General features: G+C 45.3%; 1 long non-coding RNA gene across 2 annotated transcripts; it reads left to right on the top strand.

The window, feature by feature from the left end:
* The first annotated feature begins 16,235 nt into the window (after positions 1-16,235).
* LOC123042469 (uncharacterized) lies at positions 16,236-18,085 on the top strand. Of its 2 annotated transcripts, XR_006418800.1 has the most exons (4): positions 16,236-16,679; positions 16,779-17,013; positions 17,139-17,638; positions 17,754-18,085. It is a non-coding gene; the product is annotated as an uncharacterized lncRNA (long non-coding RNA). The 2 variants fall into 2 exon arrangements; XR_006418799.1 differs by having other exon boundaries at positions 17,139-18,085.
* Positions 18,086-26,082: the final 7,997 nt, after the last annotated feature.

Consider the following 26,082-nt stretch of genomic DNA (forward strand, 5'->3'; position numbering starts at 1 on the left):
TGATCCGAGTCAACAAGGCCGTGTCGGATCATCACGTGAGACGGACTAGTCATCATCGGTGAACATCTTCATGTTGATCGTATCTACTATACAACTCATGTTCGACCTTTCGGTCTCTTGTGTTCCGAGGCCATGTCTGTACATGCTAGGCTCGTCAAGTCAACCTAAGTGTTTTGCATGTGTAAATCTGGCTTACACCCGTTGTATGTGAACGTTAGAATCTATCACACCCGATCATCACGTGGTGCTTCGAAACAATGAACTTTCACAATGGTGCACAGTTAGGGGGAACACTTTCTTGAAATTATTATGAGGGATCATCTTATTTACTACCATCGTTCTAAGCAAATAAGATGCATAAACATGATAAACATCACATGCAATCAAATAGTGACATGATATGGCCAATATCATTTTGCTCCTTTTGATCTCCATCTTCGGGGCTCCATGATCATCATCGTCACTTGCATGACACCATGATCTCCATCATCATGATCTCCATCATCATGTCTCCATGAAGTTGTCTCGCCAACTGATTACTTCTACTACTATAGCTAACGGCTTAGCAATGAAGTAAAGTAATTACATGGCGTTATTCAGTGACACGCAGGTCATACAATAATTAAAGACAACTCCTATGGCTCCTGCCGGTTGTCATACTCATCGACATGCAAATCGTGATTCCTATTACAAGAATATGATCAATCTCATACATCACATATATTTCATTCATCACATCCTTCTTGGCCATATCACATCACATGGCATATGCTGCAAAAATAAGTTAGACGTCCTCTAATTGTTGTTGCAAGTTTTTACGTGGCTGCTATAGGTTTCTAGCAAGAACGTTTCTTACCTATGCCAAAACCACAACGTGATATGCCAATTGCTATTTACCCTTCATAAGGACCCTTTTCATCGAATCCGATCCGACTAAAGTGGGAGAGACTGGCACCCGCTAGCCTACTTATGCAACAAGTGCATGTCAGTCGGTGGAACCTGTCTCACGTAAGTGTACGTGTAAGGTCGGTCCGGGCCGCTTCATCCCACAATACCGTCAAAACAAGATAGGACTAGTAACGGTAAGCATATTGAACAAAACCAACGCCCACAACTACTTGTGTTCTACTCGTGCATAGAATCTACGCAATAGACCTAGCTCATGATGCCACTGTTGGGGAACGTAGCAGAAATTCAAAATTTTCTATGCATCACCAAGATCAATCTAGGGAGTAACTAGCAACGAGAGAGAGGGGAGTGCATCTTCATACCCTTGAAGATCGCGATGCGGAAGTGTTGCAAGAACGCGGTCGGTGGATTCGTTCACTAAGCGATTTAGATCGCGGCCGAATCCGATCTAAGCACCGAACAATGGTGCCTCCGCGTTCAACACACGTACAGCCCGGGGACTTCTCCTCCTTCTTGATCCAGCAAGGGGGGAGGAGAAGTTGAGGGAGAGCTCCGGCAGCACGACGGGGTGGTGGTGGAGCTTGCAGTTCTCCGGCAGAGCTTCGCCAAGCACTACTACGGAGTAGGAGGAAGAGTTGGAGGAGGGAGGGGCTGCGCCAAAAGCAAGGGTGCGGCTGCCCTCTCTCTCCCTCACTATATGTAGGGGTAAGGGGGTGGAGGAGGTGCCCTAGGGTTCCCTAGGGGAGGGGTGGCGGCCACAGGGGAAACCCTTGATGGGTTTGGGCGCCCCAACCCCTAGGAAATTTGCCCCCCAAGCCGGGAGGGGTGGCTGCCCTAGGGGAGGCGCCCCCACCTCTCCACGTTACATGAGATGGGGTGGGAGGGGCGCACAACCCCTTAGTGGGCTGATGTGCCCCCTCCCCTTGGCCCATAAGGCCCCCCAACGCTTGCCGGGGCCTCCGAAACACCTTTCGGTCACGCTGGTCGTCACCCGGTACTCCCAGAACAATTCCGGACTCCAATACCCTTCGTCCAATATATCGATCTTCACCTCCGGACCATTCCGGAGTTCCTCGTCACGTCCGGGATCTCATCCGGGACTCCGAACAACCTTCGGTAACCACATATTATTTCCCATAACAACTCTAGCGTCACCGAACCTTAAGTGTGTAGACCCTACAGGTTCGGGAACCAAGCAGACATGACCGAGATGTTCTCCGGCCAATAACCAACAGCGGGATCTGGATACCCATGTTGGCTCCCACATGTTCCACGATGATCTCATCGGATGAACCACGATTTCGGGGATTCAAGCAATCCCGTATACAATTCCCTTTGTCAATCGGTATGTTACTTATCCGAGATTCGATCGTCAGTATCCCAATACCTCGTTCAATCTCGTTACCGGCAAGTCACTTTACTCGTTTCGTAATGCATGATCCCATGACTAACTACTTAGTCACATTGAGCTCATTATGATGATGCATTACCGAGTGGGCCCAGAGATACCTCTCCGTCATACGGAGTGACAAATCCCAGTCTCGATTCGTGCCAACCCAACAGACACTTTCGGAGATACCCGTAGTGCACCTTTATAGCCACCTAGTTACGTTGTGACGTTTGGTACACCCAAAGCACTCCTACGGTATCAGGGAGTTACACAATCTCATGTTCTAAGGAAATGATACTTGACATTAGAAAAGTTTTAGCAAACGAACTACACGATCTTGTGCTATGCTTAGGATTGGGTCTCGTCCATCACATCATTCTCCTAATGATGTGATCCCGTTATCAATGACATCCAATGTCCATGGTCAGGAAACCATGACCATCTGTTGATCAACGAGCTAGTCAACTAGAGGCTCACTAAGGACATGTTGTGGTCTATGTATTCACAGATGTATTACGGTTTCCAGTTAATACAATTATATCATGAACAATAGACAATTATCATGAACAAGGAAATACAATAATAACCATTTTATTATTGCCTCTAGGGCATATTTCCAACACGGGGTCCATCCACCCATCCTTGGACGACGCGATCTGCCCCGGATTTAGGTCCATAGCTCCTGCAGGTGCGATATCCCAAGTATTGTCCGACAGCATGTCTAAGCCGTGCTCGTCGTGACTGTTCGGCGCTCCTGGCGTAGGCCCAAATCCGTCGAAGATCATGTCTCCGCGGATGTCGGCCGTGTAGTTCAAGTTTTCGAACCTGACCTGATGGCCAGGGGCGTAGCTGTCGATCTTCTCCAGATGGCCAAGCGAATTGGCCCGCGGTGCGAAGCCGCCGAACACGAAGATCTGTCCAGGGAGAAAAGTCTCACCCTGGACCGCGTTGTTGTTGATGATTGAAGGAGCCATCAAGCCTCGCAACGATGACACAGAGGAACTCTCAATGAAAGCACAAATGTCAGTGTCAAAACCGGCGGATCTCGGGTAGGGGGTCCCGATCTGCGCGTCTAAGGCTAATGGTAAAAGGAGGCAAGGGACGCGATGTTTTACCCAGGTTCGGGCCCTCTCGATGGAGGTAAAACCCTGCTTCCTGCTTGATTGATCTTGATGATATGAGTATTACAAGAGTTGATCTACCACGAGATCGTAGAGGCTAAACCCTAGAAGGTAGCCTATGATGATTATGATTTTGTCTCTAAGGACTAAACCCTCCGGTTTATATAGACACCGGAGGGGGCTAGGGTTTACACAGAGTCGGTTACAAAGAAGAAAATCTATTATCCGGATCGCCAAGCTTGTCTTCCACGCAAAGGAGAGTCCCATCCGGACACGGGACGAAGTATTGAGTCTTGTATCTTCACGGTCCAACAGTCCGGCCAAAGTATATAGTCCGGCTGTCCGGATACCCCCTAATCCAGGACTCCCGCACCTGTCACCCCTCCCGGAGCCGTCCGCTTCTTAGCACGACGATGTGTTGTGTCCTTTGGTTGTCTGGAAGACCCAGAACCGGATGGTGTTCGATAACATCCAGACCTCGGATCTTGACTTGCGGCATTCAATCCAGGAGCAACTCCGACTGTGGGTGGTTAGACCCTCTACGTCAAGTTGTCGTCCATAATTTGCATCTCACCCCTGAAGTCAACAATTGGATCTTTATACATGAACAGTCTCGAAGATCTTTCGGTGACCATTGCCGTCGTGGAGCCGTAGGAGGTCACTGTAGCACAATGTGCAATCACCCCGCTCGGTCGCCCAGACCTGAATCACCACCACCAAGTCGTGGATCATAGCGTCGTCGGCCGGTCACCGCCCACATGGAAGTCCAGCACCTCGCCGCGTGCTCCAACTCCTAGCAGAGAGCCCGACGCACGCCCCATCCCAGCCAGACGACACACTCGTCGGTTGCCTCCACTAGTCGCAAGGAGAAGCCGAAGGTCCGTGGATGGCTTGGTGCGGACGGACACGTGTGGTTGTTGATCCATATTTTTCGGACCTTGGGTCTAGCGCGAGATCCATCGATGTATGCCACATCCATGGTTCCAGCGAAGTAGATCCGCGCCCGCTCCACAAATGAGCCACCCTGAGCCCGCATGCACCGGCAGCCCGCCCCATCCTGATGCAGCACCACCGGGAGCAGTCGAGACGCCTCGCGGTCACCATCCTCGGAGGCGGGGCGGGATTTCCGGCCATCCTACTGAAGCAACGGCGAGGGGAGGAGATGGGAGGAGGGGAGGTGGCGGCGGCTGCGCGCTTCACCGACCGACCCACCCGCGAAGGAACGGCGGGCTGTGTTGTCGATTTGGTGTTTTTCACCCCATGTCCTGCACGAAATGAGCATAAGTTACATCCATACATGCTAGGTGGAGGGATAAAAGTGGGATTATCTTGGATTACACCAAATACGCCTTTCATTGTGGAATTTTAGTAAAAAAAATACACCATAGAAAAAGTAACGGAGGGAGTATTGTACAACCCAAAAACTAACATACCTGAAGTTGTAATTGACTACTAAATACAAATGGAATGGAAATTAAGGGGAAGACACACCGTTCCAATCCTGTAGGAAATACCATTTTATTTGCTCCCTTTTCACTAGCGATTTACCCTTACAAGACACACTGGATGTCATCCCATATGCAATTGTAGAATTTCGACCTATGATTGACCATAACGAGTCCAGACTTCTTGTAACGCACTACCTCCACACCAGACATCACAACACCCATTTCAGTCATGTTGCCAGTGCGTTCGTCGAAACCAAACTCAAAGACTTTGCTGATACAAAACCTCCCAGCTCCCAAATAGACGAAGCTGCAATCTAGCATCGCCCAGTCCTCAGGCAGATCAAGGTGTGGCCAAGTGTAGACCAAAGGTGGACCCCTTTTCGAGAGAAGACGGGAGGAGATATCCATTGCACAAAAGTGGTGTTCATCATTGTCAATACCAAACAAGAGGTTGTCGAGCTCTGGTACATGCACGGCACGACTGTAGAATGGCAGTTTCCAGGGGCCGGCCTTAAACCACTTGCGACTGGCCGTGTTGAAGCAGTAGGTGCCGACGCTTTTTTGTCCAGAGGAGATGACAAGGATCGAGTCACCTTCAATGTGAAGCAGCGCATGGCAAATGACAGGGCACTCGTCAACATAGGCTGCAGGTGGTGACGGTAGCTTGAGCCAGTTCCAGCCTCTCATATTCCTGCCATTGGAAGGGTGACTGTACATGAGTACCTCGAAGTTGTAGGGACCGTAGCTGGAAGGGAACCTTCCCATGACGTAGAAGGCATCAGCGCGCTCGGGGTCGGAGGCTTCGCGATTAGTGGCGGAGAAGCCGATGGGCCTGCTCCCCTTGGGACTGTTGAGGTGTGGAATCGGCTGGAGGGAACCGGCGTCCATGTCGTACAGGATGGTGTGCCCCTCGGCGTCCACGCAGAGGATCTTGCTAGCGCCGCCGCTGCTTCCTTCATGGAAGGGCAGGAAATCCATCCTTTCCTCGTCTGAGAGTGAGATGGAGCGTTCGAGTCTGAGCCTGGGCGGAGGGATCCGTGTGATGGTCTCCATCCATGGTGGCGCCATGGCCGATGGTGGCCAGTCCGTGAGATTGACCTTGGATTTTGCTGCTGCCCGTGCTTCCGCCGTGGATCCGTAGAAGAGTTGCTCCTCGGGCTTGATGCGACTCACCGTGTACAAGCTGCCATTGCGATACTTCTGCATCACAACGTTCAAGAACTGCCGCGCCTTCATCGCTCACCACTCCTACCAAAAGAGATGAGTTCATGAATTAGATGATGAATGATATTGATAACCCAGAGATCGACCAAGCACTTCCACGAACGACCAACGGGCAAGAGAAGTAAGGAGTAATTGATAGTATATACCTGCGGCAGAGATGTCAAAGTGTCTTCCCCTCCAATTCCACCGATCCAAGTAGTGGCAGCGGGGACGGCGGCGGCGGTGGCTGGGATCGGATGGGAACAGAGATCAGGTGACACGCTGCAACTTGGCCCCCTTCATCTGTCGTTCATTCAAGATCTAACGGAGGAGATCGGCCCAAGGGAAGACAGCCCACACGTAGTCAGTTTTCAGCAGAGACTTCTGCACTTGCAGTTGTAAGCACGGGCAGCAAAAGCTATGCACCAAGCACTCTCCATATTTAGATTCTCAAAAATAAATTATCAAAAGAATAACTGAACCTGTTATGCAGGAACATAAAGCAAAAACTGAATAATTAAATAGCACTTCTCATTTAAATTCAGAAACATTTAACATAGAAGCTCTTTAGCACTAAGCACAAAAATTCAGAATAGTGGGACAATTGTAGTTGCACTAACCATTTAAACGGCACTAACGATTACAAAGCACCGGCAAATGATGCAACTTGACGGCCTTAAAACCGGAGAGCTTGCTACTGACTTTATAACCGGCAATGCTACATGTACAAACGATTTACACACTTTTACAGGATGGTTAACCTTGATTGGTCAATAGGTAAGCGGTGCGGTCAGGGGGGAGAGATTTGTGATTGGTTGTTAGATGGAAGGAGCGTGTAAAAGCGTGTAAGTCTTTGTATGTCTAGCATTTTTGCTTTATAACAGAACCGAGCGGTGCGATAGATAATTGGAAAGGAATCCGCTGCAAATGACTCTCCTTCCTCTATCTCGACATTGTCGGCCCTCCACAGCGGTCTTGCGGCCTTTAGTCTATTGCTCCCCAACGGCGGGCCCTCCTCCATGACAGCGCGACTCACCTTTCTCTGCTCCACAGCGGGGCATGCTCGGCCTCTTCCCTATCCTCCGTTGTGTTGCTTGCCCTCAACGCTCTCCTTGGTGACGCGACGTGGGAGAGAACGAGCTCGCTGAGCCCGCTCAGAGCGTTGCCATGTGTTTCTGATAAGAAATTTGTTGTTGAAAACTGCGAAGCGTCGAGCTATTTTACCCTTGGTCCAATCCTTTCTATTGGATATATGATGGGCGTCAGATGAGTGAATTGCAAAAAACATCGACACTTCAGGCTAGGTTTACAGGATCCACACATATACGGAATTGTGCCAAAAAGCACTAATTTTTTTCTTAATCTTTTTGCAGAAAACAATGATTGCTCCTTTGGACCGTTTTAAGTGCGTTTATGACAGGACGGGCCCGCATCTGTCGACGTGGCAACACTGTTCACACAGACACGCCGTTAGACGGCATTACACGCCGCTCGCACACCTGTTCAGTCGCTCGGGTCAAACACCCCCGAAGCGGTGCATGCAGGCCCACCCCGCAGCCCTCACTCTCTCTCGTCCTTCTTCCCTCTCTGCTCCCGCTCGTTCGCCGCCGCCGCCCCCTCCCACATCTCCGACCGCCGTCGCCGCCGCGTCGCCATGGTGTCCTGGTCTGATGACCATAGCAGCGAGAACTCTCACCAGTACGTCGACTCAGCTTCAGACGAGGGCATCATCAAGGTGAGTTGCTCGAGCTCAAGCTAGGGTTAGGGTTGGGATTTGGGGATTTTTGTGTTGAGCTTGATCTGAAGTTTTGTTGGCTTCCTTTGCACCTCTAGATCCCTGAAACCATGGATGACTCCGATTTCGAGGGCACTGATCCCGACGTTTTGTGCAATGAACACTCCCTGCCAGCAAAGAGGCGTGTTGCTTTCCAGGGCATCCATACTGGCAGGAGGTTCTTTGCTTGTGCTGTGAAGGCATGTGCCAAATTTATGCTAATCTGGTCATTGTTTAGTACTGATTTTATAGTTAGCCGATCTGGTGTGTTAGTTGCTCAGTGAGGTCAATGTTTATATGTGAGCATGTGCACAGTGTTGTCAGCAGATCTGTCCTATTAGTTAGGCTGTTAATTAGTTATGTATTTTCTGTGATAGTGGTGGGTTAGTGAGGTCATTGTTTATATGCCAGTATGTGCATAGGGTTGGGAGCACTGATTGAGACTTGTTACTTTACAGCATGTGGATTAGTGAGCACTGTAATTGTTTAACTCATTGTGTCATATAGCTCATACCTTTTTGTTTAACTCATTGTGTTACTTTATACCTATTTGTTAGTTTATAGCATTTGGATTAGTGAGCACTTTTCACCATTTGTTTAACACTAATATTACAGGAGGGAAGAAACTGTGGGCTAGTTGAATGGGTTGATCCATTTTGGCCAGCCTTAATGGAGAATGCATTGACCAAGTTGTGGGATAGGTATGAAGAGTGCAGGAGGAGCAAGATTGAGGAGAATCTGGAAAGCTCATTTGTTGTTCACAATCTGACACAACAGAAGATCAAGCTGCAGGCAAGTTATGAGAGGTTGGTTGAAGATGTCAACGGCCTTTTGGATGCCCAGGAGCAGAGGGCTCAGATGCAGAGAGATAAGATGCAGAACAAACCTGATGAGAAAAAGCTGCAGGAGAAGTATGACATGCTCAAGAACCTGACAGTTTCTCAAGCCAATGTCATTAGGAACATGAAGTTGAAGCTTGCTGAAGAGAAGATTAAGTTGCAGGCCCACATTAATGAGCTTGAGAAGGTTGTGGATCAGACCAAGCTGAAGCTCAGTGGGATCAAGGCCATCTTAGATGAATGAGCAGTATAATGTAATATGCTGATTATTAGTACCACCAGCATGGTTATGGGATGATGAATAATATAATTATGGTTATGTAATGACTACTATTAGATGAATGATCTACTAATCTCTAAATTATGGTTATGTAATGTACCTATTTAGCATTAAGCACTATCGTGTAATATGGTACTTATTAGTTGTGGTTATGTATGGATCTTCCAGTTTGTTGAATCTGATGTTGTTTGGTTGGTTTTGTCATTGCCGATTGACCCCAGCCTCATTTGGTTGGTTTTGTAGATGCCGAGAGAGCCTAGACTCACTTGGTTGGTTTTGTCGATGACGAGAGACCCTAGACTCACTTTGGTGGGTTTTTCGACGTTGAGTGACCCTAGACTCACTTTGGTGGGTTTTCCGACGCCGAGTGACCCTAGACTCACTTTGGTGGGTTTTCCGACGCCGAGTGACCCTAGACTCACTTTGGTGGGTTTTCCGACATCAAGTGACCCTAGACTCACTTTGGTGGGTTTTCCGACGCCGAGTGACCCTAGACTCACTTTGGTGGGTTTTTCGACGCCGAGTGACCCTAGACTCACTTTGGTGGGTTTTCCAACGCCGAGTGACCCTAAACTCACTTTGGTGGGTTTTTCGACGTCGAGTGACCCTAGACTCACTTTGGTGGGTTTTCCGATGCCGAGTGACCCTAGACTCACTTTGGTGGGTTTTCCGACGCCGAGGGACCCTAGAATCATAGTAAGCATCATCATCATCAGAATCACCAGCATCACAGCCAACAAACTCAATCAACATCTAGTCCATCCAAAGGCAACATACAACATAAACATCCAAGACAGCCAACATTTCAGGTTCTCACATCCATCCAAGGCAACATTGAAGATAAACATCCAAGTTCTCACAGCCAACAATGGTTCAAGGCCAACAAAGGCATAAGCTAGTTCAAAGCCAACAATGGCATCATAGGTTCTGAAAGCCAACAAAGGCATAATGTAGTTCACAGCCAACACAAAGGCATCACAAGCCAACAAAGACAAAGGCATCTAGTTACCAGAAGCATAGAAGTACTCTTTCAACTTGTATGAAATAGTCCTTTTTCTTCCACTCTGTCTTGGAGCTTGAAAAGTTGACCTGTTTCCTGCAGCAGAGCTAGAGGCTGCACTGACAGTGGTAGCTTTCTTCCTGGGAGACCTCCTTGGAGGAGGAGCAGGTGCAGTGGCAGCAGGTGTAGCTTTCTTCCTGGGAGACCTCCTTGGAGGAGGAGCAGGTGTAGTGGCAGGAGGTGTAGGAGCAGTAGTTGATGGAGATGGCCTCTTCCTTGCTGGTGCAGCAGTAGATGAAGATGGCCTCTTCCTTGGTGGTGCAGCAGTTGTAGATGCATTTGTTGTTGAAGTAGAAGCATGTGACCTGTTTGGTTGCATTTCAAAAACAGTTAAGGAATGTGAGTTACAATGGAGACAAAATAAAGATAATTGAGGTGCTACTCTAACTAACCTGATGCTGGTTTAGTCTCATAGCAAGAGCTGGTTTGAGGGGCTTGGAGCAAACATTGTATCTACGCCCTACAAGTTTGCAGTTGCTGCAAGTAATAGATGCCATCCTAGATGTATCTCTTGGTGATGGCTTCTCAAACTAGTTTTCCTCCTCTTTGTTTGTTGCTTCCCAACCTTCTCTTTGAATACTGGAGGCTCTATGTCCTGAGTTCTTGTCCTTGGCCACAAGTTTGGACCAGGCACAGGAAATATGATATGTGCAAACGCTTTTCTATACATCTCCTTTTTGAAGAAATCAGCCACAAAGTCCTCTGGCTGCAACTTAGGTTTCACTATTGCAGAAACTGCATGATTGCATGGCATAGAAGTCATATCCCATTTCCTACATCCACATGTTCTATCCAGCAAGTTCACTGAGTAGGTGTTTTCTCCACTAGTCACTTTGTAAATGTTAGGACCAGCCATCAAAGTATGGCACCACCTTGAGTTGTACTTTGTCTGCTCTAACATTTCAGCATATATAGGTAGGGCAAATCTCCCAATTTGCTGTCTCTATCTTAGTTCTATTTTTGTTAAATTTGACCATCAATTTTGTCCTAATTCCTTCTATCATGGTCACTATTGGCTTGCCTTTGACATCTAATATCATTTTATTAAACACCTCACTGATGTTGTTCACTACCAGGTCAGTTTTGCAATTAAAATCCATAGCATGCCTAGACCAAGTATGAACATGTATTTTGTGAAGCCATGTCCAAGCAGCCTTACACTCTCTTTTCAAAGCATTCATTGCATCAAGGTGTTCATTCTCAGTATAAGAGTAGCTAGCTGCATCCATATGTTTCTTTAATGCATCACCTCTAAAACCAGCAGTTTGGAAATTCTGATAGATATGTCTAAGGCAGAATCTTTGTGGACAATTGGGAAAACATGGTTTATTGCATTTAGCAGCCCCTGTTTGAAACAATAGGAAATAAAGCTAAGCATTGGTCTAAAGCTAGAGCAATGTGCATATGAAACAATGGCAATATTGTGTGAGAAGAGATATTTACCTTCTGCCTATCAGAGATGATGGTATAATAACCAAACTTCCCGCTTTCTCCACCAAGTGCATCTATAAGTTGTGTTAACAACCAGGTCCAGCTGTCTTTGTCCTCTTTGTCAACAACTCCAAATGCTATAGGGTAGATACTATTATTCCCATCCCTTCTTGTTGCGGTAAGGATCTGTTGACCTGTCGACAGCTTGATAAAACAACCATCTACACCTGCAAAGCTGACAATTGTGAGAAGATAGTGTATATAATGTGAGCACATAAACAATTCACACCTTAGTAAATAAAATGTACCTATGAAGAGCCTGCATCCATTCAAAAACCCTTCTTTGCAAGCACTTAGACAGAAAAAGAGGCCATGAAACCTAGGGTTTTTGCTTGGGTGCAGTGGTAGATACCTAGTAGTCACAACACATCTAGAGCCTGGGTTTGTATCCAACACAACCTGCAAATAATCTCTTATTCTAGTGTATTGTCCTCTCTGATCTCCTTGGACAACCTTCAATGCTTGCTTCCTAGCCCTATAGGCCATATGGGTGGAGATCTCTACTCCATATTTCTTCTTCAGTGTCTGCATTATTGTGGTGACTGGTGTGCCAATATCAACTCTCATCATTGCCTCACACTGGTGGACAACCCATTTTGCAGTGATCTTAAGAGAACACCAGAAGTATTTACTACATACATAGGGTTCTCTCCTATATGGCTCAAAGGAACCTGCTCCTCAACCAGATAGCCTGAGTTCAAATCTGCAGGTCTTGGATCAGTGCCCCTAACCACTGTCAAGTTAACTACATTCTGATCATTGTTAGCAGTATGGTAAAGCATTTCATCCACCTTATCATCATCACAAATTTCATCCATTCCTGTAATCCCCACACCAGGATCCCTCACAAAATACATGAAATCATTCAGCCCATATCCCTCTGTCTCTATCAGGGCAACCAAATTATAATATGTTATGTCTGAAATGCAAATTGATCTCTCCAAGTTGTCTATGTCATGGAAGTGCATTCTAACTTGCCAAACATCATCATTCAACTGCACACAAATAATTAAACTATCTTAATTAACAGAGCACTAAAACAGAATATCTTAATTAACAAAGCACTAAAGCAGAGCAACAATGTAATGTAAATAAAAATGCATAAACTAAATCACTAACAGTGCCAAAAAACCTAAATCCTAACCCTAAATGCTAGAATCACAATTAACAGAGCACTAAACTACATCAACCACAACTAAATCCTAACCCTAACCCTAGAATCACAATTAACAAAGCACTAAACTACATCACTAACAGTGCCAAAAAACCAAACCATAACCCTAGAATCACAAGTAAGAGAGCACTAAATTACATCACTAATAGTACCAAAAAAACCTAACCCTAACCCTAGAATCGATCTACATGAAGAGGGAAGATGGAAGATGGAAGAGGGAACTCACTAGACGCCGCCAAACGACGAGGCAATCCGATGGCTCTCCGTCGGATTCTCCTTCACTGACCTGTCCCAAGATCTTGCCGCCGCATATTCGAGACAGTGCTGGGGGCTCTGGCTGGGGCTGCTCGTATCCGACGGCCAGCTAGGGTTTGAGCTCCCGCATACATCTCCCACCGGTGGACCATCGTCTCCAACGCCGGCAGACCCGCTGTAGTTGCCGCCTGCGCCGCCAGCCGTCGCCATGACTCAGAGGAGAGAGTGCGGGGGAGGAAAAGAGAGGGATAGGAGCGCAACAGGCCCGAGCTGTTGGGGAACGTAGTAATTTCAAAATTTTCCTACGTACACGCAAGATCATGGTGATGGCATAGCAACGAGAGGGGAGAGTGTTGTCCACATACCCTCATAGACCATAAGCGGAAGCGTTATGACAACGCGGTTGATGTAGTCGTACGTCTTCACGATCTGACCGATCCAAGTACCGAACGTACGGCACCTCCGAGTTCAGCACACGTTCAGCTCGATGACGATCCCCGGGCTCCGATCCAGCAAAGCTTCGGGGATGAGTTCCGTCAGCACGACGGCATGGTGACGATGATGATGCTCTACCGACGCAGGGCTTCGCCTAAACTCCGCGACGATATGACCGAGGTGGAATATGGTGGAGGGGGGCACCGCACACGGCTAAGGAACGATCCGTAGATCAACTTGTGTCTCTATGGGGTGCCCCCCGCCCCCGTATATAAAGGATCAAGGGGGGAGGCCGGCCGGCCCTTGGGGCGCGCCAAGGAGGGGGAAGTCCTCCTCCTAGTGGGAGTAGGACTCCCCTTTCCTAGTCCAACTAGGAAGGAGGAAGGGGGAAGGAAAGAGAGGGAGAGGGAGAGGGAAAGAGGGGCCGCGCCCCCTTCCTCTAGTCCAATTCGGACTCCCCATGGGAGGGGGCGCGCCACCTCCTAGGTTGCTGCCCTCTCTCTCCCCTCAGGCCCACTAAGGCCCAATACTTCCCCGTGGGGTTCCGGTAACCCCTCCGGCACTCCGGTTTTCTCCGAAATCACCCGGAACACTTCCGGTGTCCGAATATAGTCGTCCAATATATCAATCTTTATGTCTCGACCATTTCGAGACTCCTCGTCATGTCCGTGATCACATCCGGGACTCCGAACAAACTTCGGTACATCAAAACTTATAAACTCATAATAAAACTGTCATCGAAACGTTAAGCGTGCGGACCCTACGGGTTCGAGAACTATGTAGACATGACTAGAACTATTCTCGGTCAATAACCAATAGCGGAACCTGGATGCCCATATTGGTTCCTACATATTCTACGAAGATCTTTATCGGTCAAACCGCATAACAACATACGTTGTTCCCTTTGTCATCGGTATGTTACTTGCCCGAGATTTGATCGTCGGTATCCAATACCTAGTTCAATCTCGTTACCGGCAAGTCTCTTTACTCGTTACGTAATGCATCATCCCGTAACCAACTCATTGGTTATATTGCTTGCAAGGCTTATAGTGATGTGCATTACCGAGAGGGCCCAGAGATACCTCTTCGACAATCGGAGTGACAAAACCTAATCTCGAAATACGCCAACTCAACATGTACCTTCGGAGACACCTGTAGTACTCCTTTATAATCACCCAGTTACGTTGTGATGTTTGGTAGTACCCAAAGTGTTCCTCTGGTAAACGGGAGTTGCATAATTCTCATAGTTACAGGAACATGTATAAGTCATGAAGAAAGCAATAGCAGTATACTAAACGATCAAGTGCTAGGCTAACGGAATGGGTCATGTCAATCACATCATTCTTCTAATGATGTGATCCCATTAATCAAATGACAACACATGTCTATGGTTAGGAAATATAACCATCTTTGATTAATGAGCTAGTCAAGTAGAGGCATACTAGTGACTATATGTTTGTCTATATATTCACACATGTATCATGTTTTTGGTTAATACAATTCTAGCATGAATAATAAACATTTATCATGATATGAGGAAATAAATAATAACTTTATTATTGCCTCTAGGGCATATTTCCTCCACGAGCAGCTTGAGTACTAAGCGGCCAGGCTCGAACTGGTGAGCGAGCGGTGTGTAACGCCGTCTAACGGCGTCTCCGTGTGAGTGTTGCCACGTCAACAGATGCGGGCCCCTCCTGTTATAAACGCACTTAAAACGGTCTAAACGAGTAACCAGTGTTTTTTGCAAAAAAATTAAGAAAAAAAATAGTGCTTTTTGGCACAATTCCGTATATGTGTGGATCCTGCAAACCTAGCCTGAAGTGCCGATGTTTTTTGCAATTCACTCGCGTCATATAAAGGGGGCCAAGTTGTAGCGTGACTTTGCTATAAGAAAGTCTCCTGGTATCTTGTCAATTTCCTTCTCCTTTTTTAGAATCACATGGTCACTGTATTGCTCTATAGTAAGGAGTACAATAGAAGGATCCCATGGCTGATGAAGCTAGAGATAGCAACTATGATCGAGGGAGAGAACATTCTTTACAAGATTATGCGCCTTGTGTAGCTGGGCGCTTCACCCTCGTGAATAAACCTTACTGAAATGAAGGAACTTGCTCGTTCCTTGATCTCCGCAAGCACTGACCTATATGCGAACCTGCTTCATTGATGTTCTTTACTACAATGGATGCATCACATGCGATAACAAGTTCCTGCAAGTTTAGATCCTCTACGAGGGCCAAGGCCTCGCAACATGCTACACATTCCAAGGTAGCTAGCTGGATAAGTGCAGTTGTCAAGGACTCGTGTTGATGGCCGAAGCTACCGTCCGGAGTCGTCTCAGCAAATAACGGCAGTTGCCCCCTTGGGATGTTGATCTTGTGAAATTCGATACACAATTCTCGGTTCCCTTGTCCTCATGGTGCCAATCAGATGCAAGGCGCGGTTACCGAGGGGCCAACATTGATGATGGCCACTAAAGTTTCTGACCTAGCGCCCAAGGACGCAGAATTCTATATGGCCTCACGAAGACTAGTGTGATGTCTAACTCTTGATATGATGATGATGATGATGATGATGATGGAGGAGGAGGAGGTGGTGGAGCTGCTAGAGCTAGTGTTACACCGGAGCCTGGAGGCCTAGGATGTCTGTGTTGTGTGAAACATGTCTGTTGAGTTTTCATGTTTAAATATATTTTCTGCACGTGATGTTAAAATGTTGAATGATGATGTTGTTTTTATCAGTTTATATATATAGAGTGACACTATTCTAATCCCAGGATTAAAATAACTATTTGGATCATGGCCGGCCCTATAAGAGGCGCGCGGAGATGTTCTGGATCTGAAAAAGGCAGCCCTCCCCACGATTCTCCCCGGCCAACCTCCCGCCGCCGCCTACTTGGCTCCGGCGCGCCTCCCCCGCTGCTCCACGGGTCCGGCGTGCTTCCCGCCTCCACCTAACTCCGGCCACCTACCGCCGTCGCGCTGCCGCGCGGGATCGTGCCGTTGGGCGACATCTTGCCGTCGCCGCTCGAGATTCCGTCGCCGTTGGGCGACATCTTGCCGCCGCCGCGCGAGGCCCGTCCGCCGCCGCATCACCACCGCACTCCGCAGGACCGGCCACCCTCTCCCATGTCGCTCAGTTCAACCTCGCCGGCCAACGCGGTCCACCACGTCGCCTGGATTCCAATCCAACCCGCCATCCTGCTCGACCAAGTTCCTCCACCTGTCTCGGCTACTACCTGGACCACCACCTGCCCGGTCATTGTGGCATGTGGCTGCCCAGCACATCGACGCCTGCAAGGTCCATCCTCTCTCCATCTTGCTTACCTGTTGTTCCATGCGGCTGTACTATGCCCAGTTTCTGTATTGTTTCTAAGTGACTTTCTTGTCTGAAGTTCAGACATATTTGCAGGTGCAAAAAAGTTGGATGTAGTGATATGTTCGTTCAGTTTCACAGGTCCTTCAATATATGCAAAAAAGAGTTTTCTCCAAAATGCATCAACGCCGTGAAGTGCTAATTCTTCTTGTGTGCTTCTGTAAAGCCTTGTGTTTCAGTCACCTCCATGACGAACCAGCTCGTCCTATTTTGCAGAAGCAAGTCGCACGATAGTTTTTAGGCGGAATGAAGTCCAGAGGTAATGGGGAATCAAGATTCCGAGATATTTTTTAGTACATTCAGATCACTTTTTCAGTGCACTGCAGCCAAATCCGTTCTGAAGGCCAAACTGCTGACGTTTTGTTTTGATTTTATTTTACAAAGGAAGTTGCTAGCGGTGGTAGAACTTGGGATTTGGGCACACAAGGAAGAAGACGAAAAAAGAAAAATGGTGAGTTGGAGATTGCATGTTCGTTGCACCGAAGGATAATATCATTTAGGTTTTAGCTAGATAACACCTAGTGGGGTAAAAAAAGCATCGCTTTGTCCAAAATCCGCTGGTCAACTTTTTGCTCTGTTTAATGGTTTGGTTCACACACTAAATTCTTGATTGTTTCTTTATGTATGAGCATCAGACTTGATTTAATTGTGACGTGGTTCACTGACAGTAATTTTATCAGTTCAATAATATATGTACAAGTTGACCTCCTAGCGATATATATGCATAGGAATTTTGTTCTCGGCTTTGTTTATTGGTGCATGCGAGATGTTTTTCATGTTATGGACTACCGAAGTAGTTCAAAAATCACTCACCACGAAGAGAACGGATGAGCAACGCACAGGCCGTTCAACTTCGCCGCCTCAGGCCGTGCTACTCCGCCCAAGTGAGCAAAAGGGGACTAGTTTCTTCTTAACTTTTATTCTGCACTTGTATGGTACATTTTGTCTCAGTTATTAGGTGATTTTTTTCTTTCACTTACATTGTGTTCAACAATGCAGAAAAGTTTGCCTACAAACTGTTCCGCCCAAGTGCTATGCAGCCGGGCCGAGGGAGCAGTGCCAAGCTGCAGCCTTGATGCTGTTGACAGCCACGTGCTCCATCACGGGCGGTTCAAAAATACTAATGCTAGTCGGCCGTATAGGTTCAGTAGTGCTATAATGCTTTTGGTCTTGATGTTTGGCCGTACTTGAGGTTCCATGCTTGAGGTTCAGCTTGGTACAGTATATGGGAGCAGTTTGGATTTGGTATTTTTCTACAATTTGGCACCATGTTATATGTATTTTAAACTGCACAAAGTATATAACACTTAAGAGTCAAATTTGTTTTGCAAGTGCGGATGCTCCATAGGTGCTTGTTGTAATCCAAAACCCATTGAAAACACAGTAGAGTTCGTATGTTTAAAAAGCCTTGGAAACCAAAAACGAAATTCAACAAACAAAAATACTCGCGAGTTCTTTGCAAAAACCACATGAAGTTTAATTAGTATAATTTTAGAGGTTCAAGTAATATGAGAACGCTAGAAGTTCACAGAAGGAAAATACTGGCGTGGCTTCGCACCATCCCAATAGCTGACCTTCATGGGTTGCCTACCCGACCTTCATGGGTTGCCAGCGGTGTCCTTCATCATTGTGCGCCGCTGATGCGGGGCCATCTGCCGATGAGCTGTCGTGTACAACCCGAGCAATGAACTGTCGTGTACAACCTGAGCAACGGCCGGGCCTCGCGTGCCTATGACAGGCCCTGAAACTTTGCGTGGCTGCTGCTCTTCGTCACCCTTGCCATCGAGCGTGAGAGTAGAGGAAGGGCTCTCTATCCGGAACTGGGTTTCATCACGGTTGGACACGACGTTGTCTTGTGAAGCACACAGAAAATTTCGAAAAAAGAAATAACATATGTTTGCAACCTAGTTTTGTTCTCAAATGGATGCAAGATGTACAAGCAAGCGAAAAAGTACGAGTTGTGTAAGGCCGAGGTCCGCAATGTCAATGCCGATAGCGCTACCCACACACTGCTCCCTGCGCACGCGTGTTTTTCTCTCTAGTAACTAGCATGTTTGGTGAATGTGTGAAGTCCTGCTAGTACCAACAGAGAAGGAAAATTGCCGCTGAACCTCATCTTGAGCTAAATGGAACCAATTTAGTAAACTTGGGAAGCCCACGGTGTGTCGCCACCAATTTATTTTATAAGATGGTCGTGTGTGCGTGCATGTGGTGGTCGTGAATGGTGTGCTCGTGCTATGGGTATATTTTTTTAATAAATCAGAAGTTCATACATACAAAAATCCGAAGTCTAAAATATCTTATAAAAGAAATGTTTATGCAAAATTACATGTGAAAAATGTGTTTTGTGTGTGGGTGTGAGCCAACACCACAAGATCGGATGAGGAAAAAGTAATAAAATGAAACTGAAAAATGTTCATTCAACAAACAGAGCACTCTCATGTATACGAAAATCTCAAATTCTTCCCGTTTCTAGGAAAAATAAAAGAAACAAATATCATTTTCTAAAAGTATATTTAAAAATTGTTTTTTCTTTCTGAGAATAAAACAAAGAACTTCAAATTAAAATAACATAGAAGTTCAACTTGTGCATTATAAATAGATTTTCTGCGGTTCTAGGAAGACCTAGAAGTTCAACTTTAAATAACTAAGCAAATATAAGTAATGTAGCGATTACAAAACTCAAAATTCCCCATTGACAAAAAAATGAACTAAGAAGTTCAAATTCAAATAACACAGTATTGCAATTTTTATAATTCATGAAGAAATCAAAAAGCGTCACCTAAAAAATGTTTATTCAAATAACAAGAAGTTCAACTTTTAAAAATAGAGCGCTTCTAAATTCTATAATAAAGATTAAGAAATAAAACCAGGAAGTCCAATTTAAAAAGATGGAGAAGTTCGATGATTATAGAAAACTCAGATTTTCCTCGTTATTAAACAATGGTAATAAGAAGTTCAAAAATTAAATAACAAGAAGTTCAACTTTTGAAAATAGAGCGCTTCAAAATTTCATAAAAAAAGATTAGGAAAAAAATTAGGAAGTCCATATTAAAAAGATGGAGAAGTTTGACGATTATAGAAAACTCAGATTTCCCTCGTTATTAAGGAATGGAAACAAGAAGTTCAAAAATAAAATAACAAGAAGGTCAACTTTTAAAAATAAAGCGCTTTAGAGTTCATTGAAAAAGGATTAAGAAATTCAGATTAATATTCATAAAAAACTCAGATATTTTCACGTAACCAAGAGAAGTTCAGATTGATAACTGTCAGAAGTTCACGTACTACACGGTGTGCATTTTGTATTAAAAAGAATAAAAAGGCAAAGACTAAAACTTTTTTTATAAGTTCAAGCCCTTGGTCGAAGAAAGTTAAAAAATTTATTGTGATAGAGTTTCTACAAAAGGAATATCATTTGTGTAACACTCACGAATGGATTAGAAAATTATAAAGGGAAAATACGTCACAGAAGTTCAACCTAAAAACAGCAGGAAGTTCACTTACTACACTGAATGAATTTCAGATGAAAAACTTTAAAAATCGTCGCGAGTATAAAAAATGATCAACACGGAAAAGTTGCGTGTTTACAGCAGCTTTCCATCGGTATATCACCTGCTCAATTCCGGTGAATGGATGGAGAGCTACGAGCAGTGGATGGAGATCTACGAGCAAAAAAACACGTGAAAAACAGAGTGAAGTTCAGGTAGACATGCCGAGAAGTTCAAGTTCTTCACGCGGTGCATTTTCGAAGAATTCGTTTCGCGATAAAGGCAGAACACATGATCACGTTGTTTTTTAAATTACTTAAAAATGGCTAGAAATCAGAGAAAAACCATCAACATGAAAAAGTTTCGCATTTTCCGTAGCTTTCGAGCGGTATATTATTTACCCCATTCCGATAAAGTTTGTAGAAATTACGGTAAAAATACGTTTTTAGCCATTTTCAAAATTGACTTAAAACAGTACGGAATTGAGAGAAACAATATATACAAAAAAGTTTCGCATTTACTCATGCTTTCCAATGCCGTATAATTTGTTGCATTCGGACGTATGGTTAAAAAATTAGCTTGAAAATACAAACTCGATGAAACTTGTACCGTTTTCTAAATTACTTTTAAACCGTTCAAAATTAGGAAAAACTTTCAACATGAAAAAGTAGCGCATTTTCACAAGGTTTCCAACGCCATATCATTTGCCTCAATTGGATTAGCCGTTTAGATATTACATTGAAAATACGAACTCAGCTGTTCGGTGTACGGAATTTTACGATTTTCCAAATTACTCTTTATCCATACGGAATTAGACAAAACTTTCAACATGTCGAAGGAGCGGTTTTGCAGCAGCTTTCCAACGTCATATTATTTACCTCATTCCGATAAATGGTTTAGAAATGCGATCGAAAATACGATTTACGTTTTTTGTACGAAGAAAAACGGTTTTCAAAACTGCTCTTAAGCCGCTTACATTTTGCCAAAATTTTAACTTGGGTCATGATACTGATGTCCATAGCTTTCCAATGGTATATCACAAGCCCCATTTGGACACCTTTTAGCTGAAGTTCAACCTAGTACTCGGGGAAGGTCAGGCGCGTTACTCGGGAAGTTCATGTTGTGATCAGAATATTATTCTGATCCCGTGATCAGAATATTATTCTGATCCCGTGATCAGAATAGTATTTATATTGTTGGAAATATGCCCTAGAGGCAATAATAAATTAGTTATTATTATTATTATATTTCCTTGTTCATGATAATCGTTTATTATCCATGCTATAATTGTATTGATAGGAAACTCAGATACATCTGTGGGTACATAGACAACACCATGTCCCTAGTAAGCCTCTAGATGACTAGCTCGTTGATCAATAGATGGTTACGGTTTCCTGACCATGGACATTGGATGTTGTTGATAACGGGATCACATCATTAGGAGAATGATGTGATGAACAAGACCCAATCCTAAGCCTAGCACAAAGATCGTGTAGTTCGTATGCTAAAGCTTTTCTAATGTCAAGTATCATTTCCTTAGAGCATGAGATTGTGCAACTCTCGGATACCGTAGGAATGCTTTGGGTGTACCAAACGTCACAACGTAACTGGGTGGCTATAAAGGTGCACTACAGGTATCTTCGAAAGTGTCTGTTGGGTTGGCACGAATCGAGACTGGGATTTGTCACTCCGGTTGACAGAAAGGTATCTCTGGGCCCACTCGGTAGGACATCATCATAATGTGCACAATGTGACCAAGGGGTTGATCACGAGATGATGTGTTACGGAATGAGTAAAGAGACTTGCCGGTAACGAGATTGAACAAGGTATCGGCATACCGGCGATCGAATCTCGGGCAAGTACAATACCGCTAGACAAAGGGAATTATATACGGGATTGCTTGAATCCTTGACATCGTGGTTCATCCGATGAGATCATAGTAGAACATGTGGGAGCCAACATGGGTATCCAGATCCCGCTGTTGGTTATTGGCCAGAGAGCTGTCTCGGTCATGTCTGCATGATTCCCGAACCCGTAGGGTCTACACACTTAAGGTTCGGTGACGCTAGAGTTGTTATGGGAATTGGTGTGCAGTTATCGAATGTTGTTCGGAGTCCCGGATGAGATCTCGGACGTCATGAGGAGTTCCGGAATGGTTCGGAGGTAAAGATTTATATATGGGAAGTCCTATTTTGGCCACCGGAAAATGTTCGGGATTTTTCGGTATTGTACCGGGAAGGTTCTACAAGGTTCCGGAGTGGGGCCCACCAGCATGGGGGGACCCACATGAATGTGGGTAGTGGGGGCAAGGCCCCACACCCTTGGTCAAGGCGCACCAAGATCCCCCCTTAGAAGGAATAAGATCATATCCCGAAGGGATAAGATCAAGATCCCTAAAAAGGGGGGATAACAATCGGTGGGGAAGGAAATGATGGGATTTCTTTCCTCCCACCTTTCCAACGCCCCAATGGACTTGGAGGGCAAGAAACCAGCCCCCTCCACCCCTATATATAGTGGGGAGGCGCATGGGAGCTTCACCCTTGCCCCTGGCGCAGTCCTCTCCCTCCCCAACACCTCCTCCTCCTCCGTAGTGCTTGGCGAAGCCCTGCCGGAGAACTGCAAGCTCCACCACCACGCCGTCGTGCTGCCAGAGCTCTCCCTCAACTTCTCCTCTCCCCTTGCTGGATCAAGAAGGAGGAGACGTCCCCGGGCTGTACGTGTGTTGAACGCGAAGGTGCCGTCCATTCGGCACTAGGATCTCCGGTGATTTGGATCACGATGAGTACGACTCCTTCAACCCCGTTCTCTTGAACGCTTCCGCTTAGCAATCTACAAGGGTATGTAGATGCACTCCCCTCTCTCTCGTTGCTAGTTTCTCCATAGATAGATCTTGGTGACTCGTAGGAAAATTTTGAATTTCTACTACGTTCCCCAACAGTGGCATCATGAGCTAGGTCTATTGCGTAGATTCTTTGCATGAGTAGAATGCAAAGTAGTTGTGGGCATTGATTTTGTTCAATATGCTTACCGTTACTAGTCCAATCTTGTTTCGACGGTATAGTGGGATGAAGCGGCCCGGACCGACCTTACACGTACACTTACATGAGACAGGTTCCACCGACTGACATGCACTTGGTGCATAATGTGGCTAGCGGGTGCCAGTCTCTCCCACTTTAGTCGGAACGGATTCGATGAAAAGGGTCCTTATGAAGGGTAAATAGCAATTGACATATCACGTTGTGGTTTTTGCGTAGGTAAGAAACGTTCTTGCTAGAAACCCATAGCAGCCACGTAAAACATGCAAACAACAATTAGAGGACGTCTAACTTGTTTTTGCAGGGTATGCTATGTGATGTGATATGGCCAAGAAGAATGTGATGAATGATATGTGATGTATGAGATTGATCATGTTCTTGTAATAGGAATCACGACTTGCATGTCGATGAGTATGACAACCGGCAGGAGCCATAGGAGTTGTCTTTATTTATTGTATGACCCACGTGTCATTGAACAATGCCATGTAATTACTTTACTTTATTGCTAACCGGTAGCCATAGTAGTAGAAGTAATAAGTTGGCGAGACAACTTCATGGAGACACGATGATGGAGATCATGATGATGGAGATCATGGTGTCATGCCGGTGACGATGATGATCATGGAGCCCCGAAGATGGAGATCAAAAGGAGCAATATGATATTGGCCATATCATGTCACTATTTGATTGCATGTGATGTTTATCATGTTTATGCATCTTATTTGCTTAGAACGACGGTAGTAAATAAGATGATCCCTCATTAAAATTTCAAGAAAGTGTTCCCTCTAACTGTGCACCATTGCGAAAGTTCGTCGTTTCGAAGCACCACGTGATGATCGGGTGTGATAGATTCTTACGTTCACATACAACGGGTCACTAGTAGAAAACCCCCCACTGGCCCCGGTTGGTAAGGCCCTTTAGTCCCGGTTTTTGAACCGGGACTAAAGGGCCGTTACTAATGCCTCTCCCCTTTAGTCCCGGTTCTTAAACGAACCGGGACTAAAGGTCGCGGCCACGTGGAGCTCCACCTTTAGTCCCGGTTGGTAACACCAACAGGGACTAAAGGAAATTTTATGATTTTTTTTTGAATTTTTTTGAAAGTTTTTTTCTCAATTATTTTAACCTCTAATCTCTAATCACCCCTCATCATTCCTAATCATCTAACTTCCCGAACGGTCACCCATCCTCCCACTCCCCCAGCCTGAGCACGCTTAACTTCCGGGTTCTATTCTCCCTCGTTTCCAAGTCTGCACTTGTTGTTTTGCTGACAATAGTAAGATGTCAATCCTATTAACCCTCAGGAATTTTGCGTGAGCATTTCACTGTTTGAATTTGAGACTATTGTTTTAGAAAACAATAATTATTTAATAATTATTTCACTCTTTGAGTTTGACCGTTGTTTGACCACAGTTTGAATTTTTTTCGATTTTTTCCACTCCGGATCTTAAAAGCCCCGTAACTTTTTTTCTGTTAGGTTTTTGAGGATTTTAAAAATGTTTAACGGTGTTCCCCTGATTAAATTTGGATGTAACTTTTCGAGTAGATGATTTTTCATATAAAAAACTTTTTCATCCGAGTTAGTATGCAAAAGTTATGCCCATTTTACTAAATTCTAGAGAGATTTTGCAAATAAAGTCGAAATTCACATTTGCAAATTTTCCCAACAACTAGACCACATATCACATGGGAAACTATTTTTTTTATTTTTTTGACATTTCCATCATTTTCTTTTATTTTTTTAAACTGAAAAGGCGATCCACCCTTTAGTCCCGGTTCGTGGCACCAACCGGGACTAAAAGGTCCAGACGAACCGGGACAAATGGCCCATGTGGCCCTTGGGCGCACGAACCGGGACTAATGCCCCCATTAGTCCCGGTTCTAGATTGAACCGGGACTAATGGGCTAACCCAGGGTGGACCAAAGCCCTCTTTTCTACTAGTGGGTGTAAGCCAGATTTACACACGCGAAACACTTAGGTTGACTTGACGAGCCTAGCATGTACAGACATGGCCTCGGAACACAAGAGACCGAAAGGTCGAGCATGAGTCGTATAGTAGATACGATCAACATGAAGATGTTCACTGATGATGACTAGTCCGTCTCACGTGATGATCGGACACGGCCTAGTTGACTCGGATCATGTAATCACTTAGATGACTAGAGGGATGTCTATCTGAGTGGGAGTTCATAAGATGAACTTAATTATCCTGAACATAGTCAAAAAGGATCTTTGCAAATTATGTCGTAAGCTCGCGCTTTAGTTCCATTGTTTAGATATGTTCCTAGAGAAAATATAGTTGAAAGTTGACAGTAGCGATTATGCGGACAGTAGAAAGCTTATGTCCTTAATGCACCGCTCAGTGTGCTGAACCCCAAACGTCGTTTGTGGATGTTGCGAACATCGGACATACACGTTTTGATAACTACGTGATAGTTCAGTTAAACGGTTTAGAGTTGAGGCACCAAAGACGTTTTTGAAAGGTCGCGGAACATATGAGATGTTTCGAGGGCTAAAATTGGCATTTCAGGCTCGTGCCCATGTCAAGAGGTATGAGACCTCCGACGATTTTCTTGGCCTGCAAACTAAGGGAGAAAAGCTCAATCGTTGAGCTTGTACTCGGATTGTCTGAGTACAACAATCACTTGAATCGAGTGGGAGCTGATCTTCGAGATGAGATAGTGATGTTTCTCCAAAGTCATTGCCACCAAGCTGCTAGAGCTTCGTGATACATATCAGGGATAGATATGATGATCCTTGAAATATTCACAATGTTTGACACCGCGAAAGTAGAAATCAAGAAGGAG

The sequence above is a fragment of the Triticum aestivum genome, chromosome 2B (assembly GCF_018294505.1).
Source record: "Triticum aestivum cultivar Chinese Spring chromosome 2B, IWGSC CS RefSeq v2.1, whole genome shotgun sequence".
In the NCBI taxonomy this organism is placed as follows: domain Eukaryota; kingdom Viridiplantae; phylum Streptophyta; class Magnoliopsida; order Poales; family Poaceae; genus Triticum; species Triticum aestivum.